Source organism: Lolium rigidum, chromosome 5, assembly GCF_022539505.1.
Source record: "Lolium rigidum isolate FL_2022 chromosome 5, APGP_CSIRO_Lrig_0.1, whole genome shotgun sequence".
Taxonomy (NCBI): Eukaryota; Viridiplantae; Streptophyta; class Magnoliopsida; order Poales; family Poaceae; genus Lolium; species Lolium rigidum.
The window spans coordinates 259,755,810-259,772,486 of NC_061512.1; positions in this window are offsets into that span (position 1 = coordinate 259,755,810).

Below are 16,677 nucleotides of genomic sequence, written 5' to 3' on the forward strand. Positions count from 1 at the left end.
CTTCCTCTATTTTTTGGTGGCCCATCAGCTATTCTATATGCAGACTTTGTTCACATGGAGGTTTCTTATGCAGACATTGTTTTCTAGATCCAGTCAAACACCAGCAGGCACCTACTTTCTAATGCACGTGGGTTTCTGTTTTTTGATAGATTTATGTGGTTATTGCTTACAGTATCTTGGGACATATTCTTGATGGCATATCCACTTTGAAATAGTCAATTAATATGCTTGTATTTTCTTAGCTGATAGATTAGTGCCTGACTAATAAGCAATTTTACAATAGATATAGGCACTTATATATCATAAAGTATATATGATAGAACATGAAACAATTAAATAAGTAAGGTTGTTAGTTTGCTTGGAGCGATTACTTCATTATGTAACTTTATTTACCACACTTGGAAATGGGAAGTAGTGCCTATTAGCTTGTAGCTTCTGTAGTTTTATGAGGCCAAGTTTTAAAGGATCTGTACCCTGAAGCCCTTTCACTGCCAGGTTACTCTGAAGTCCGAGGTTGAAGTAATTTCTTAAACAAGCTGGCTTGCAAAAAGGTGGCATGCTAAAGTTTAATTTTCTATTACCCAGTGTTGAACTATTTACATCGTATCTGTTTCGACCAGACATTGAAGACAGAGAACAACCAGGGCAAACCTTTACACATTTTCAGGAGCTACAAACTGCGAGCTGCTGATCGCACCGTAGAACTTGAGTGCTGGCATGGTACTCTTGCGAATATATGTTGAAGGTTCTGCATTTCTTAATTAAGTTCGCCAAATTCTTGGATTGCAGGCTCTATGAAAATACACATGAAGGGATTCCATGGCGAATATATCTTCAAGGTTCTGCATTTCAGGAGCTTTTAGTACTGCATTTTTTAACTGAGTACGCCAAATTCTTGGCACTTTTAGTTGGGGTTTCGCTGTTCTCTTTTGTTCTTCCCAGTGGGGTTTTATTTTCTTTTCTGGTTGTAATCTTTGCATCATCTCAACATTTTCTTCTAATGCAAAATGAGACATGCTTTGGTGTGTGTTTTTAGATAAAAAACCGAGCATTCATATTTTCATTGGCAGTTTCGAACAACGTTGTCCTCAAAAATTGTGGTCTCCAGTGGACAGATGGTCGTCCTTCAACACAGCAGGTAATATTCATATTTAGCATGCCATTACCCCATTAGTAATCAACATATATAGGAGCTGTTAATCAAATATTTTGTTCACCCATCCAAGTTATTTGCTGTCAGTCTATTTCAACCACATCGCTGAGCCTGATTTTTGCTTTACTGATGGCTTTTCTGTAGATGAATATAGGCCGCAGCGAAATTTTTGGAAGGGCTTCCTGTTTCTTTATGATTTTTTGATTATGTATCAGCGGCGTCAATAGTTTCAATGGATTTTCCCCTCATTTAAGATTTCAGCATCTAGCATACCAGCCATAGGACATTAAATCTGCGATATAAAGCTTCTTAAGTCTTTGTTCAGTGATTAATCCAGATGTTATAAGTGGTAGATATAGGAGACAACAACAACACACTGAAATTAAAATCTTGCTTCCCTGACTCTATGGGTCATTTTTTTTTTCATAGTTTCCATGCGAGGAAAGAAGTTCAGTCAAAATTTCCTGAATTCAACTGAGAGAAGGGCTGGTTGGCCCAATTTTTGTGTAGAATGGTACCGGATTTTCTTTTCAGTGTACCATAGTAGTTTACTAAGTTAATAACCAAACCACTTTCCACTCTGCTTAAGTGCATATGCAGCGCTTCATGTTTGTGTAATGTTGTACTCCGTCAATTCATAATAAGTGTCATGGTTTTAGTTCAATTTTGATTTAAAGTGAACTAAAACCACGACGGTTACTATGAATCGGAGGGATTAACAAGCTTTGTTCTAGGATGGTGGACATCTATTTTTCAAGATGCTGTGAAGTAAAAAGGAGATGAAGAGCCGTGGGGGTTGAAGTGACAAAAATGACGACGACACATGCGGCAACACAAACAGCTGGACTACCGCACAGGTGGATGATAAGAGAGATAGCTCATGTATTTACCCGCCTTATTCTCAAAATGGTAAATATCAACCATATACACGTTTGATTCATATTTGTCCTCAAAATGGTATGTACCAACCAGCCTTATTTAGGAAGCGTGCTTTGATAAAATGTAGGAAAAACTTCCAATATTGCTCCAGATGACTCAATTCTTTTTTAAGATGACATCAAGCTGTTGTAGAACCATGTGAAGTGCCACCCTAAGGAAACTTTTACAACCAGGGGGCAATAGGAATAAAAATCTTCATCTAGGCCTACTAATTTGATACAACAAAACAATCGTCTGATGTCTTAACCACCATCTGTGACGACGTAAATATAAGCTGTCCTCTTCAGTACCTGCCATATATTCAGTTGGCTAATGTTGTTTTCTTTTCGCTAACAGTGTTTGCTTCTTATAAGTGGAAAGATCTTTCCGTCTGTCCTTGGGTTCTGATGTTTTGAGCTTTACTGGACTCTCTAATTGTTGTTGTTTTGTGCTTATGAGTTAGCTTGCCATTTGTTCTGACGGTTACATATTAAATGCAGATAGTAGTACCTATACATATGTACTGAAGTATATTGTAACCATCTATTTTGGCTTTATACTCATAATAAGCGACAATATCTCCATAGAAGATCACGACGTTATTTATGCGTTGGCACTTCCATATAATTTCAGATGGTTTAATTAACGTATGTCAACCAATATCTATTTTCTTTGTGCAATACTGACATCTTGTGCCGGCTTTCCTTTCACAATACTGACATCTTCTACTCCAACAGTGAATCTGTTGATTCTCAGTTTTTTTCCATGAAAATTCCAAAATTCTGATGATCTATATACTGTTACATGACTTTGTGCACCTAATAAAAGTTAATGCACCAGTACTCCAGTAGTCAGTTACTTATTCACTTTTCAGATTTCTTAACTCAGGAACACGGCTCCAAAATTTGTACAACAATTTATGTATCTTCATTGGCGCGGCGTGTCGCCATGCCAACATCCTAGTATTGCTTTATATGTGGTCTGCAAAAAAGAAAAAAATGTTAGAAGAAAAAATAATTTCCCTTTGCCTTTCCAGAATGACGATTTTGTGTTTTTTTAGCCTACAATATAACTTATGATCTAGTAGAACTCTGCAGATATGTAGATAGCATGTGTATGTATCCACGTAAAAGAGATTGGAACAATTTGAACATCAAATACCACTTTTGATTTTTTGCAAAAAAAAAAATTTGAGATCACCGGAGATGGGGAGGCAAAAACACCTCTCTAGGTGGATGAGTAAGTTTATTTTATACTAATTTTGTTATTTTTAAGAGTATTATTTGTTTTTTGAACGGTGATAAGTATTTGTTTGGTTTTGAGCTTGATTATCAGTGTAAGCCATACACTAAAGTTTTTCTTAAAGGGTATTCTATGAAGAAGATTACATGAAAGTAGAGAGATCGAGGGAGTCACCGATAAAGCTTCCTCCCCCTGTTTGTCATTTCCAAGTCACCAATCTTCCTCAGGTAAATCTTTGTGATGAGAAACTCACGCCCGAATATAGTTTCTAGTTTCGTTAACAGGTTTACCCGCAAAGTAAATCAATATGAGTCCAATTCATTTCAGCACTACTCGTTTCCCAAAATGTTCAGCGTTAATAATCTGATAACATCTACAAATTCACGTAATACTAGAAGACTGAACGGATCAAGTGCAGTGGAGCAGACATCTTATTTTTCTGCAGCAAAATCCGTTAGTAAGTAACTCACCACACGGCCACGACTCGCACAACTTTCACATCTCACAATCTACACTACACGCTCGGAGCGGAGTTCAATTTACACAGCCAGGAACAATCAGTGCTGTCGATCCGAAGAAACTTGCGCATCTGGCCGGGAAGTGGCAGCGGATCCTAGCAGTCGGCAGGCCAGCACTCGCCTTCCACTGCCGTCGCCGACGAGGGCTACTGCGTGGTGTAGGCCGCCGACATGGCGCAGGTAGTTCGTGCCCAAGTAGTCTTATGAAGTTTGATTCCGATCCAGATCGCGTTGGTCCTTAATCGACCCGGTCCTGACTCCTGAGATCCTGTTGTCCTCAATGAATTGTTCTTTCTTCCAGGGAGAGATCCAGCAGATCAAACCAAGCCCCAACAAAGCGATCGCCTCAAAGAGGAGCAGAACAGGGCAGGCGTTACAACAAACCATGGAGACGCCGACAGACCTGACGCAGCAGCTACCGGAGGACGTACTCATGGCCATCCTCCGCCGCCTTCCGCCGCGCGGCCTCGCGGCGGCCCGCTGCGTCTGCAAGGCGTGGCACGCCCTCGTCGACGCTCTCGGCCTGCTGGATCCCTTCCGGTCCTCGCTGGCCGGCTTCTTCATCAACTACCGCGATCTCGATTTCTCCGAGTTCTTCTTCCGTCCCCCGAGAGACGGGGCCACCGCCATCAGTGGCAAGATGCATTACGTGTCCCTCACGGAGCACGACGATACAACCGTCCTGCATCACTGCAATGGCCTCCTCCTCTTTTGGTACTACGTGGTCAACCCCGCCACACGGTGCTGGGCACCCTTGCCACCGCTCCCATCTGAAATGGACGTTGGTCCGTATGGCATAAACATCGACCCACGGTATATAGTGTTTGACCCTCCTGTCTCACCACACTATGAGGTGTTGATAATCCCACCGCCTCCGCGCCACGAGATGCAACAACTCGAATGGCCTCCATCGCCATTTGTTATGCACGTCTTCTCTTCGGCAACGGGGAGCTGGGAGGACAGGTCGTTTGCTCGGCAAGGGGCTGCCATAGGGACCGTCGGCAATATACGGGAGCTAATGAAGCCACCGTTCTCCATCATGCGAGACTACTCTGCCTACTGGCATGGACAACTTTATGTGCTCGATCAATTTGTTATGAGGTATGCATGAAATAATACCCTTTTTCCGTATGATTTTTTTTTCTTTTGATTAACCTAGTTGTGGTTTATCTACTATATGAAGTTTTGGTTTATTGATGCTGTTTTGTTGTCAATGATACTATTTTCGCCAGAATATCCTTATCAAAATGCACCTACCAAGCATTTCAACCGCCTGTACATGTTGGTACGAGGCATCAAGAGCTCTGTCTTGGAAGGTCGGAGAATGGGGTTTATTTTGCGTCATTCGATCATCGATGCCGGCTTCGAGTTTGGATCCTTAATGAATTGGACAACGAGATCAAGTGGGAGCTGAAGCATGATAACAACCTTGATGATATGCTCTCACGTGGAATGTATGATCGAGAAGTTCAAGGACCCTGGATTATGGAAGATGTCAACTACAATTTCTATCATTCTACTTCTCTAACCAATATGGAAGAAGCAGAACAAAAGGATGCATTTGAATGGAACTCGGATAATGAGAATACCCTTGATATTAGACTTAGAGTTAGAAAACACTACCATCCAAGTATTGAAATCCTTGGATTTCATCCTTATAAAGAAGTTATCTTTCTAAATGAATCAGTAGACAGAGGATTAGCCTATCATCTCAATAATTCGAAGATTGAAGACTTGGGTAGCATCTACCCAAAACATTACGTTTCCATGTTTAGTTCCATAGAACAATCTTTTCCATACACACCGTGTTGGATTGAGAATTTACCTGGCAGCATTTAGTCAACGGTTTGTAGGGGATTTATGTCGGGATGTAATGTAAATTATATCTTTTTTGCTCTCGGGGAAATTTAATCATTTTCTATTAAAAATGTACGTCCTTTGCCTATTGGTATAAATCACTGAAGAAAGTAAAAGGAAATTTGGAAGGATGTGCAAAACTACTATTCTAAACCTAAAGAGTTGTTGGATTAAGATTGTGGGTCTAGGTCAAGGGACACTATGTTCACTACCGGAAAACACGGCTTTGCCGTGTTGGCCAAATACACGGCAAAGCCCCTTCGGAACACGGCAAAGCTCTTGCCGTGTGGCGGAACACGGCAAAGTCCACACGGCGAAAAACAGCACGGCAAAGGATCTTTGCCGTGTGTCTTTCTGTGCGGAACACGGCAAAGCCTTTGCCGTGTGCCTTCCACCCAGGAGCACGGTAAAAATGCAGTTGACGGAATCTCGACTTAACGGACGGCGCCACGTCAGACGGTTTTTGCCGTGTGCCAAGGACCACAGCAAAACCTTTTCTTTGCCGTGTGCCACACCGTGAGAAGAGCACGGCGAAGAAACGGCGCGACGCACCCCTTTCCCTGCTTTGCCGTGTGCCACCGACGAGGAAACACGGCAAAGGTCCTCCCTCTTTGCCGTGTGCCACCAAACTAGGGAGCACGGCACCGTTTGGCCTGACCAAATGGTCGCCCCTGGTGCACAGGCTGCTACCACGTGTGCTCTTTGCCGTGTGCATGCACACAGCAAAAGGGTACACCCAGTTTTTTTTTTTGATTGTTTCGTTTTAATCCCTGCATAGAAAGCAATAAATATACATATAACAGTTTAAAACTCACAAATATCATCATATATCACCATATATTCCCATATCATCATAGCCGGTGTCATCATATCATCATAACCACATAAATAACAACAAAATAGATCATCAAATGTCCATAGAAGTCACATAGTTCATCAAATGTCCATACAAGTCACATAGTTCATCAAATGTCCATACAAGTCACATAGTCCATCAAATCCATCAAATGTTCAAAGAAGTCATATAGTCCATAGTGGTTACATATCCATAGTGCAAAGTACATAAACACCATTAGATAAGGCAAAGCTAGCCACATGTCCACCGCAAACACATAAAAACCTTGATGATCAAGGGCTCTACATGTTGGCCACGCTGGTGATGATCAAGGGGCATCATGCTGCGCATCCTACAAGTTTCAAATCAAGAGGGCATTGTGAGATTGGCACATCATATATTTTTTACAAGTTGCAAATTTGACAAGTTTGGACAATAAAGTGAGATTGACAAGTCATATATGTTTGAGAAGTTGCAATTTTGATGAGTTTGAAGACAAATGGTGAGTGAGGCTAAACTTAGAAGCGTGTGAGTCACCAATTTAGGAGAACTAACCTGGAACAACGCGCGTTGGTTCCCAATGTTCGTGCTTTGCTGAGCTGACGTACGAGGCGTCGGCGTGATTTCCAATTCACCTTGGGCCGCATGGTTGGAGCCGCCAACCGAACTCTGTGACTACAACAACAAATGGTGAGCATTATTTAACAATATACGCAAAGTCAGCAAAATGGCATAAAATGGCATATGTACTGACCACTTACCCAAGGGAAGGTGAAAGGAGGAGGAGGAGGAGCATGAGGACCAGTCCCGCCAGTCGGCATCAAGGACCTAGGCACGAGAGGTGGAAAGGCCTTACCCTCGAAGCGTGATCGATCGCCGCCGAAGATGCCCTGCGAAGACGGCGCCCTACCCTCAAACTCGACGCAGATCCTGCAAAAATAAGACTTTTTACATGACAACAATAGAAAATTTGATTGAAAGGTTTTATGACCCTCTAAAGGGAAAGATCTTGCTAAATGGAGTGCCTTTGGTAGAAATTTCACATCAGTATCTCCACCAAAAGGTATAGTGTCCAACCATTTTTGTCTATAATATGATTCTTATGGAGTAGTTTCTCAAGGTTCTAAGTTCTAGTAGTTGGCATTGTGCTGAATCCTGAACTGGTTGATACTAGTGCGCTTCTGTAAACTGCACCACTCCGCAGGTCTACCGTGTAGTCTAGTCACTAGACAATTGTGCTCCTAGCAAACAAAGAAAAAAAAACTAGAGTCCTGTAATGATACACTGACATTTAGAAACATTTTGGAAAAGGTACTGGTATGAACGTACAAGCTTTTTTCGAGAATGCAACCTAGAAGCTTCGATATCCAGAAATACTCTGCTTACTTTTGTAATAGAAATCAAATTAGCTATCAGTGGCAATTTCACTAATTTGGTAGTGTCCTATTGCTGTCACTGGCCATTCGAGATTCAACTCGTGAACCTCTGAGATTACTTGTGCATCTGACTAGCACAACAAGGAGGAGGAGCACGTGATGGAGCATTGAGCATACCTCAAGATTGCAGGATCTGACTAAGTTCTGACTGCAGAACATGGCCGTCGTGGGAGAGCGAGGCATCAGGTTATCCGGTGGGCAGAAGCAGAGGGTCGCCGGAGCAGCAGCAGCGCGCAGCCGGAGCAGCACCACGGAGCAGCAGCACCGGCCGGGCGGCGGGCTCGCAGCAGCAGCTCCGGGCGGAGGCCTCGCAGCAGGCAGCGGGCTCGCAGCAGCAGCTCCGGGCGACGGCCTCGCAGCAGCAGCCCCGGGCGGCGGGCTCGCAGCAGCAGCAGGTGGCGGCGGGCGCGGGCAGGGGCAGGGGGCGGCGGGCGTGAGCGCGAGCAGGAGCAGCGGGCGGCGGGCGGCGGGGGTGGGCATGGGCAGGGGGCGGCCGTGGTCGACGGCGGCGCGAGGTTGGCGGCGGCAGCGTGGGGTCGCGGGGGGAGGTCGGGGACGGCGGCGCGGGGTCGGGTGCGGGATGAGGCAGAGGAGGGCGATTTTTCTTTTTTTTCTCCTATCCAACTATTCCGGCCACGTATAAAACCCTAAGTCCCTCACCTTTGCCGTGTGCCTAACCGTTGCACACGACAAAGGGTCCTTCGCCGTGTTCCTTCCAGGAAAGACCACGGCATAGCTCTATTTGCCGTGTTTCTACCAAAGTGCACACGGCAAACTTTTTTTTTTTTTGATTTTCCTTCCTTCTTTACTAAAACGAACGGAACACGCCAACCGGGTTAGGAACGCGCGAAACCAAGGTTACCTTTACACATAAAATAACGTGTCCCGGTTCTAAAAATGATTTTTCCAAATTATTTGGGGCGAGAGAAAGTGGACGCTTAGTTCAAATCCGGACCGTTTACAGCGGAATCGGCAGGACACCGCACGGAGCAGCGGGTCTACCCAGAAAGCTAACTCACACGACACGCATGTGATCTGCGGTGTATATGGGTTCCTCTATCAACGTGCAGAGGTCCCGCTGAATTATTGAATGCGCCCTCTGTAGCTGCTTTACAAAAAATAGCCCGCTTCGGCACTCGGAAAATGTGAAACGGGTTTTTCGTGGCACCGAAAAGGAAACATTGCATACGGATTTGCTTCCCGTCCCAAGGCACACGCACATGCCGAATCTGGGCTTGTTCCGACAAACTATGCATGTTCAGAGGGCAATACCTAGCTCTTTTGCCCTAAAAGCCATATAACTCCAGACATGATAGCTCATTTCGTGAAGGGTTTTTCAGTAGAACATCCGTATCCCACATTCGTTTTTTGTTCTCGCTACTAGGTCACATAAAACGACGCCCCGCAACGTCTCGCATATTTCCGACTTTGTTTCGATACATTTCTGTCCAAAATGGGACCCACAAGAAATAACGAACCGCCAGAACCGCCGGCCGGGGTTCACTAGGTTGGGAACGCGCGAAACCGAGGTTACATTTACACATAAAATAATGTGTCCCGGTTCTAAAAATGATTTTTCCAAATTATTTAGGGCGACATAAAGTGGACGCTTAGTTCAAATCCGGTCCGTTTACAGCGGAATCGGCAGAACACCGCACGGAGCAGCGGGTCTACCCAGAGAGCTAACCCGCACGACACGCATGTGATCCACAGTGTATATGGGTTCCTCTATCAATGTGCATAGGTCCCGCTGAATTATTGAATGCGCCCACTGTAGCTGCTTCACAAAAATAGCCCGCTTCGGCACTCGGAAAATGGGAAACGGGTTTTTCATGGCACCGAAAGGGAAACATTGCATGCGGATTTGCTTCCCGTCCCAAGGCACACGCACATGCCCGATCTGGGCTCGTTCCGACAAACTATGCGTGTCCGGAGGGCAATACCTAACTCTTTTGCCCTAAAAGCCATATAACTCCGGACATGATAGCTCATTTCGTGAAGGGTTTTTCAGAAGAGCATCCATATCCCACATCCGTTTTTTGTTCTCACTACTAGGTCACATAAAACGACGCCCCGCAACGTCTCGCATATTTCCCACTTTGTTTTGATATGTTTCTGCCCAAAATGGGACCCACATGAAATGACGAACCGCTAGAACCGCCGGTCGGGGTTCACCAGGTTGGGAACGCGCGAAACCGAGTTTACCTTTACACATAAAATAACGTGTCCCGGTTCTAAAAATGATTTTTCCAAAAAATTTGGGGCGACAGAAAGTGGACGCTTAGTTCAAATCCGGACCGTTTCCAGCGGAATCGGTAGGACACCGCACGGAGCCGCATGTCTACCAAAAAGCTAACCCGCGCGGTACGCATGTGATCTGTGGTGTATATGCGTTCCTCTATCAACGTGCAGAGGTCTTGTTGAATTATTGAATGCGCCCTATAGCTGCTTCACAAAAATAGCCGGCTTCGACACTCGGGAAATGGGAAACGGGTTTTTCGTTGCACCGAAAGGGAAACATTGCATGCGGATTTGCTTCCCGTCCCAAGGCACACGCACGTGCCCGATCTGGGCTCGTTCCGACAAACTATGCGTGTCCGGAGGGCAATACCTAGCTCTTTTACCCTAAAAGCCATATAACTCCGGACATGATAGCTCATTTTGTGAAGGGTTTTTCAGAAGAACATTTGTATCCCACATCCGTTTTTTGTTCTCGCTATTAGGACACATAAAACGACGCCCCGCAACGTCTCGCATATTTCCGACTTTGTTCCGATACGTTTCTGCCCAAAATGGGACCCACATGAAATGACGAACCGCCAGAACCGTCGGTCGGGGTTCACCAGGTTGGGAACGCGCGAAACCTGTAGGATAACGTTGCATAGAAAACAAAAAAAAAATTCCTACCGCGAACACGCAATCCAAGCCAAGATGCAATCTAGAAGACGGTAGCAACGAGGGGGTATCGAGTCTCACCATTGAAGAGATTCCAAAGCCTACAAGATGAGGCTCTTGTTGCTGCGGTAGACGTTCACTTGCCGCTTGCAAAAGCGCGTAGAAGATCTTGATCACGATCGGTTCCGGCGCCACGAACGGGCAGCACCTCCGTACTCGGTCACACGTTCGGTTGTTGATGAAGACAACGTCCACCTCCCGTTCCGGCGGGCAGCGGAAGTAGTAGCTCCTCTTGAATCCGACGAGCACGACGGCGTGGTGTCGGTGGCGGTGGAGAACTCCGGCGGAGCTTCGCTAAAGCTACGCGGAAGATATGGAGGAGAGGGGGCGGCTAGGGTTTGGGAGGGGGTGGCCGGCCACTTCAAGGGGGGCGGCCAGCTTGTGGTCTTGGGGTGGCCGGCCCCCTCCCTTGGCCCCTCATTATATAGGTGGATCCCAAGTGTTGGTGTCCAAGTCTTCGAATAAGACCCGAACCAAAAACCTTCCATAAGAGAGGGAAACCTAGCCAAGCTAGGACTCCCACCAAAGGTGGGAGTTCCACCTCCCATATGGGGGGGTGGCCGGCCCCCTAAGGGGGAGTCCACTTGGGACTCCTCCCCCACTAGGGTTGGCCGGCCATGGAGGTGGGGTCTCATGTGGATGATGGCGTGTATTTCACACGTTCGTTGGGCAACCCCAAGAGGAAGGTATGATGCGCACAGCAGCAAGTTTTCCCTCAGAAAGAAACCAAGGTTTATCGAACCAGGAGGAGCCAAGAAGCACGTTGAAGGTTGATGGCGGCGGGATGTAGTGCGGCGCAACACCGGAGATTCGGCGCCAACGTGGAACCTGCACAACACAACCAAGCTACTTTGCCCCAACGAAACGAGTGAGGTTGTCAATCTCACCGGCTTGCTGTAACAAAGGATTAACCGTATTGTGTGGAAGATGATTGTTTGCAGAGAAAACGAGTAGAAACAAGTATTGCGATAGATTGTATTTCGAGTAAAGAGAATTGGACCGGGGTCCACGGTTCACTAGAGGTGTCTCTCCCATAAGACGAACGAGCATGTTGGGTGAACAAATTACGGTTGGGCAATTGACAAATAAAGAGAGCATGACAATGCACATACATATCATGATGAGTATAGTGAGATTTAATTGGGCATTACGACAAAGTACATAGACCGCCATCCAAGCGCATCTATGCCTAAAAAGTCCACCTTCGGGTTATCATCCGAACCCCCTCCGGTATTAAGTTGCAAGCAACGGACAATTGCATTAAGTATGGTGCGTAATGTAATCAACAACTACATCCTTAGACATAGCATCAATGTTTTATCCCTAGTGGCAACGAGCACAACACAACCTTAGAACTTTACGTCACTTGTCCCAGGTGTCAATGCGGGCATGAACCCACTATCGAGCATAAGTACTCCCTCTTGGAGTTAAAAGCATCTACTTGGCCAGAGCATCTACTAATAACGGAGAGCATGCAAGATCATAAACAACACATAAGCATAACTTTGATAATCAACATAACAAGTATTCTCTATTCATCGGATCCCAACAAACGCAACATATAGAATTACATATAGATGATCTTGATCATGATAGGCAGCTCACAAGATCCGACAATGATAGCACAATGGGGAGAAGACAACCATCTAGCTACTGCTATGGACCCATAGTCCAGGGGTAGACTACTCACTCATCACTCCGGAGGCGACCATGGCGGTGTAGAGTCCTCCGGGAGATGATTCCCCTCTCCGGCGGGGTGCCGGAGGCGATCTCCGAGGATCCCCCGAGATGGGATCGGCGGCGACGGCGTCTCGGTAATGTTTTCCGTATCGTGGCTCTCGGTACTGGGGGTTTCGTCACGGAGGCTATTTGTAGGCGGAAGGGCAAGTCAAGAGGCGGCACAGGGGGCCCACACCATAGGCCGGCGCGGCCAGGGGTGGGGCCGCGCCGCCCTAGGGTTTGGCGCCCCTGTGGCCCCTCTTCGTCTCTCCTTCGGACTTCTGGAAGCTTCGTGAGAAAATAGGCCTCTGGGCTTTTATTTCGTCCAATTCCGAGAATATTTCTTTACTAGGATTTTCTGAAACCAAAAACAGCAGAAAACGACAAGCTGGCACTTCGGCATCTTGTTAATAGGTTAGTTCCGAGAAAATGCACGAATATGATATAAAGTGTGCATAAAACATGTAGATAACATCAATAATGTGGCATGGAACACAAGAAATTATCGATACGTTGGAGACGTATCGGCATCCCTAAGCTTAGTTACGCTCGTCCCGAGCAGGTAAAACGATAACAAAGATAATTTACGGAGTGACATGCCATCATAAACTTGATCATACTATTTGTAAGGCATATGTAGAGAATGCAGCGATCAAAACAATGTGTATGACATGAGTAAACAAGTGAATCATAAAGCAAAGACTTTTCATGAATAGCATTTCAAGACAAGCATCAATAAGTCTTGCATAAGAGTTAACTCATAAAGCAATAATTCGAAGTAAAGGTATTGAAGCAACACAAAAGAAGATTAAGTTTCAGCGAGTTGCTTTCAACTTGTAACATGTATATCTCATGGATATTGTCAACATAGAGTAATATAATAAGTGCAATAAGCAAGTATGTAGGAATCAATGCACAGTTCACACAAGTGTTTGCTTCTTGAGGTGGAGAGAAATAGGTGAACCGACTCAACATAAAAGTAAAGAGAATGGTCCTCATAGAGGAAAAGCATCGATTGCTATATTTGTGCTAGAGCTTTGATTTTGAAAACATGAAACAATTTTGTCAACGGTAGTAATAAAGCATATGCATCATGTAAATTATATCTTATAAGTTGCAAGCCTCATGCATAGTGTACTAATAGTGCTCGCACCTTGTCCTAATTAGCTTGGACTACCTGGATTATCACCGCAATACATATGCTTTAACCAAGTATCACAAAGGGGTACCTCTATGCCGCCTGTACAAAGGTCTAAGGAGAAAGCTCGCATTTGGATTTCTCGCTTTTGATTATTCTCAACTTAGACATCCATACCGGGACAACATAGACAACGAGATAATGGACTCCTCTTTTAATGCTTTAAGCATTCAACAACAATTAATTCTTTTCTCATTAGAGATTTGAGGATGTTTGTCCAAAACTGAAACTTCCACCATGGAACATGGCTTTAGTTAGCGGCCCAATGTTCTTCTCTCACAATATGCATGCTCAAACCATTCAACTCGGTGTAGATCGCCCTTACTTCGGACAAGACGAACATGCATAGCAACTCACATGAAATTCAACAATGAGTTGATGGCGTTCCCCGAGTAAACATGGTTATCGCACAACAAGCAACTTAATAAGAGATAAAGTGCATAATTACATATTCAATACCACAATAGTTTTTAAGCTATTTGTCCCATGAGCTATATATTGCAAAGGTGAATGATGGAATTTTAAAGGTAGCACTCAAGCAATTTACTTTGGAATGGCTGGAAAATACCATGTAGTAGGTAGGTATGGTGGACACAAATGGCATAGTGGTTGGCTCAAGTATTTTGGATGCATGAGAAGTATTCCCTCTCGATACAAGGTTTAGGCTAGCAAGGCTATTTGAGGCAAACGCAAGGATGAACGGTACAGCAAAACTCACATAAAAGACATATTGAAAGCATTATAATACTCTATACCGTCTTCCTTGTTGTTCAAACTCAAAACTAGAAATTATCTAGACCTTAGAGAAACCAAATATGCAAACCAAATTTTAGCATGCTCTATGTATTTCTTCATTAATGGGTGCAAAGCATATGATGCAAGAGCTTAAACATGAGCACAACAATTGCCAAGTATCACATTACCCAAAACATTTATAGCAATTACTACATGTATCATTTTCCAATTCCAACCATATAACAATTTAACGAAGGAGAAACTTCGCCATGAATACTATGAGTAGAAACCAAGGACATATTTGTCCATATGCTACAGCGGAGTGTGTATCTCTCCCATAAAGTGAATGCTAGGATCCATTTTATTCAAACAAAACAAAAATAAAAACAAACCGACGCTCCAAGAAAAAGCACATAAGATGTGGCCGAATAAAAATGTAGTTTCGGGGGAGGAACCTGATAATTTGTTGATGAAGAAGGGGATGCCTTGGGCATCCCCAAGCTTAGACGCTTGAGTCTTCTTGATATATGCAGGGGTGAACCACCGGGTGCATCCCCAAGCTTAGAGCTTTCACTCTCCTTGATCATGTTGCATCATACTCCTCTCTTGATCCTTGAAAACTTCCTCCACACCAAACTCGAAACAACTCATTAGAGGGTTAGTGCACAATATAAATTGACATATTCAGAGGTGACACACTCATTCTTAACACTTCTGGACATTGCATAATGCTACTGGACATTAGTGGATCAAAGAAATTCATCCAACATAGCGAAAGAGGCAATGCGAAATAAAAGGCAGAATCTGTCAAAACAGAACAGTTCGTATTGACGAATTTTAAAATGGCACCAGACTTGCTCAAATGAAAATGCTCAAATTGAATGAAAGTTGCGTACATATCTGAGGATCATGCACGTAAATTGGCATAATTTTCTGAGCTTCCTGCAGGGCAGTGGGCTCAGATTCGTGACAGCAAAGAAATCTGGAACTGCGCAGTAATCCAAATCTAGTACTTACTTTTCTATCAACGGCTTAACTTGGCACAACAAAACTCAAAACTAAGATAAGGAGAGGTTGCTACAGTAGTAAACAACTTCCAAGACACAAAATAAAAACAAAGTACTGTAGGTAAAAACATGGGTTGTCTCCCATAAGCGCTTTTCTTTAACGCCTTTCAGCTAGGCGCGAAAGTGTGTATCAAGTATTATCGAGAGATGAAGCATCAACATCATAATTTGTTCTAATGATAGAATCATAAGGTACCTTCATTCTCTTTCTAGGGAAGTGTTCCATACCTTTCTTGAGAGGAAATTGATATTTTATATTACCTTCCTTCATATCAATAGTAGCACCAACAGTTCGAAGAAAAGGTCTTCCCAATATAATTGGACAAGATGCATTGCATTCAATATCCAAGACAACAAAATCAACGGGAACAAGATTATTGTTAACGGTAATGCGAACATTATCAACTTTACCCAAAGGTTTCTTTGTAGAATGATCAGCAAGATTAACATCCAAATAACAATTTTTCAGCGGTGGCAAGTCAAGCATATTATAAATTTTCTTCGGCATAACGAAATACTTGCACCAAGATCACATAAGGCATTACAATCAAAATCTTTAACCTTCATCTTAATGATGGGCTCCCAACCATCTTCTAGCTTTTTAGGAATAGAGGCTTCGCGCTCTAGTTTCTCTTCTCTAGCTTTTATGAGAGCATTTGTAATATGATGCGTGAAAGCCAAATTTATAGCACTAGCATTAGGACTTTTAGCAAGTTTTTGCAAGAACTTTATAACTTCAGAGATGTGGCAATCATCAAAATTCAAACCATTATAATCTAAAGCAATGGGATCATCATCCCCAATGTTGGAAAAAATTTCAGCGGCTTTATCGCAAGCGGTTTCAGCGGTTTTAGCGGTTTCGAGGCAGTTTTTCGCGCTTTGCATTAGAAGTGGAAACATTGCTAACACCAATTCTTTTATTAGTATGAGTAGGAGGTGCAGCAACATGTGTAGCATTAGCATTACTAGTGGTGGTAATAGTCCAAACTTTAGCTATATTCTTCTCTTTAGCTAGTTTTTCATTTTCTTCTCTATCCCACCTAG